This window comes from Periplaneta americana, chromosome 3 (genome assembly GCF_040183065.1).
Source record: "Periplaneta americana isolate PAMFEO1 chromosome 3, P.americana_PAMFEO1_priV1, whole genome shotgun sequence".
Taxonomy (NCBI): domain Eukaryota; kingdom Metazoa; phylum Arthropoda; class Insecta; order Blattodea; family Blattidae; genus Periplaneta; species Periplaneta americana.
The window spans coordinates 21,316,128-21,319,622 of NC_091119.1; the positions used below are offsets into that span (position 1 = coordinate 21,316,128).

The window sequence follows — 3,495 nt, forward strand, 5'->3', positions numbered from 1 at the left end:
CCCGTATTTCATGCAAGTCTTGGGGTCGATTTCTAAAACGAGGTCTAGACCACGACCATGGCTTTAAACCGCGTTTGGATTTATAAAACGAGATCTCTTTCATTTTTCTGAGTCCGGCTCGAAACCATGGTCTGAAGCAGAGACCACGGCTGGGGTAGGTTTAAAACTACGGCTTCATGTATATAAGATGGAGGTAGTAGATCAACTGGATGATTATCGAAGGAAAATTTGTGTCTACGAGTATTAAATCCCCGGATTAGAGTGATGAGAGACAGGAATAATCCTTTGTAACTATATAACGACGATAATTTCTGGCGAATATTACGATTTTCGAAGGAATCAACGCAAAATTTAGCAAGAATGCTAAATAATAATAATAATAATAATAATAATAATATTAATAATAATAATAATAATAATAATAATAATAATAATAATAATAATAATAATAATTTGCAACGAAATGCAAGAGGCGACGGGTTGACAATTTTTTTATACATTCTTGTTGCTTTTAGGGAAGTAAGATATAATATTTTACATTAATTATACCTTTATGCCTATAGGACGATATATCTTAATTCTTAGTCTTTACAGTAGTTTTGGACATTTCATTTAATACTCGAAAATGTTGTGGGCCTGCAAGAATATGAAGCAAACGTGATTTTGTTTTCTTATTTTAAGTTGTATGCTTTCCACATAGTACTAGCCTATTATATGTGAAAACAGAACCATACTACATTTTAGTTTCAATTGAAATTTTAATCCAGTTAATATTTAGGTTATTAATTCCTTAGAACCGGGTTTTCAGGTTGTTAATGTTGGTAGTAGTTATGAACAAACGATAAACTACAACATAAACGCTCGACTTGTGCTATTATTTGGGTAATATCATTCTGGTACCTACAAATCCGTTCCCTATTAAATACTAAGTAATGCTAGTATTTTAAACGCACGTATATTCCCTAAATATAACAATACCTTAACTTAGAACAAAAGAACGTGACCAAAGATATCAAAGCGAGTATAAACAACAGCGAGGAATAAAAATCGATTCTTAGCTGCGTTGCCATATATACAACGCACGAACCTCGGTTTCTTCTCAAGCCGCGTCTCGACTTCGTTTTAGAAATCGCATAAGGATTCACACCTCGATCGCGGTTTAAAAGCCGACCCTTAATGTTTTGTCAGAAATGAAATATGATTTAACATTTGTAAAGGCTCAAAAGTTTTCTGTAGGTTGTTGCTCCCAGGTATTTGAATTTCTCCACCTTTTCAAAAGATAAATTTCTAGTTTTTATATTTCTATTTCGTACTATGTTCTGGTCACGAGACATAATCGTATACTTTGCTTTTTTTATTTACTTCCAAACCTATCTCCTTACTTGCTTCAAGTAAAATTTCCCGTGTTTTCCCTTATTGATTGTGGATTTTGTCCTAACATATTCACGTCATCCGCATAGACAAGAAGCTGATGTAACCCGTTCAATTCCAAACCCTCTTGTTTACTGAACTTTCCTAATGGTATATTCCAGATCAAAGTTAAACGGTAAAGGTAATAGTGCATCTCCTTGCTTTTGCCCGCAGTGAATTGGAAAATCGTGAGACAGAAACTGGCCTATACGGACTCTTGTACTTTTCCTTCAGACACATTTTAATTAATCGACTTTGTTTTTTGAGAATACCAAATTCAATAAGAATATAGTCACGGACTGCCGATAAGTGGTGGTACTCCAGCCTGGGGGTTGGGCGAAGGGTTAACAACCCATCACCCTTAAAAAAGAGCTTGTTACGAAACCCCAACATTAATTGTTTTTAATACAGATCTAAAATAAAAAAGCGTATGACACATTTTATTGTTGTTTTTAGTACGCGGTGCATATAAATTTAACAATGTCTCCTTGAAATGGTTTCATCTATTCTACATTATGGCAGCGATAACAACATAATTCTTGAAAATTCGCTATATATTATATATATTTAAAGAAAATAATCTGCCCTCAATGAGGGTGACCATAAAGATCCAGAATAAAAGCACTACAGAATAATTTAGAAAGACAGGAATTGTTTAGAAAAAAATTCAGGGAACTGCAAACTCAACTGAATCATCAATGACCAAAATATAAATGGTAATGTAATTTTTGGATTGAATCCTTAAGAATATCCAACAAAAGTTTTTGAATTTCAAAAAATCGGAGTCCGGGTGCTTTTAAAATATCACATGTGAATTTAGGAAGTGTGCCACGTGCACCAAACAAAAGACCAGAAACACTCCACTGACTAGTGGGAAGGTTATATTTCTCACTTAGATAAGGGATGCAGGACTCATAAATGGATTTCTTCTCCTCATCAACGTGTTGTGCCTGCAGGGCATCCCTCTCAAACCGGATTGTAGGATCAAGAACTAATCCCTTAGATTGAGTCCTGTGGAAGGCTGCTCTTCTGTTCGAATCTAAGGATGAAACGCAGTGGATCTCCTCGTGTACCTCCCATCCACGACGCTTGAGGACATCAGCAATACCGGTTCTGGCCTTATGGTGTCGATTGTTGCGCAGCAGCTCCGTTTTTCGACAGAACCACAACACGTGACCAAGAGTTTCCGTCTCGTTGCAGCCGGGTGTTGAAACTTCTGCCGGGCACAGATTTAACCGCAGATATATTGCTGGACATTTTAATTGCATTAATGTATTCTGAAATTGATAAATTTGCTTCTGATGACATCCAGGAATTTGCCTTGGGGCGCTCAGAATGCAGGATAACACCTTTGCCGTTATGAGGTAATTTACACCATGATTCAAAACTTTTGTTCCGCAAGATCTCCCTCAATTGTCGACCTTTAGTGTTGGGAGCAATAGAAGACTTATTGATGTTTAGTCTACGTAGACTCAGTGCAGAAGTCGCTAAATAAATTTAATATCAATCTAAGAAGGGAATATTTTGCAGCTATGAGGGGTAAATCCCTACATCTGTATTACAAATATGATAACAATTTTTCTCACTAAACATAGTATAAAATACGAGTACACTACAGCTGGAGGGAAAAACCGTTGAATTGGTAACACTGGCCGCAGAAGCAATTTTTTGTCCTATTCTCATTACTGGGCAGCCGCGTTTGATGAGAATGAAGACATGATGATGGGAGGGGAGCGCTACGTGAAGACCTTCAACTATATAAACTTTTTTTCACCAGATAATCGACTTATCTCGGCTAGTGTGACAACTTGCTATGTACTTTAAGGACAGAGAATCGACGTTGAGCAGAAATGTAGGTACATCTAAACAAGTAATATGTTAATATATTGTGTCGGCCTTGTTTCCACAGTTGGTATAGCGCTGGCCTTCTATGCCCGAGGTTGAGGGTTCGATCCCGGTAAGGTCGATGACATTTAATTGTGCTTAAATGCGACAGGCTCCTGCGGGACAAAATTCTGGCACACCGGCGACGCTGATATAACCTCGGCAGTTGCGAGCGTCGTTAAATAAAACATAACATTTAAC

At 37.0% G+C, this 3,495-nt stretch overlaps 1 protein-coding gene across 1 annotated transcript in view; it reads right to left on the reverse strand.

Moving 5' to 3' along the window:
* The window catches only part of LOC138695829 (cytochrome P450 9e2-like), a 449,657-nt gene that overhangs the window by 335,200 nt on the left and 110,962 nt on the right, over nucleotides 1–3,495 (reverse strand). The gene's annotated exons all lie outside the window — the stretch shown is intronic.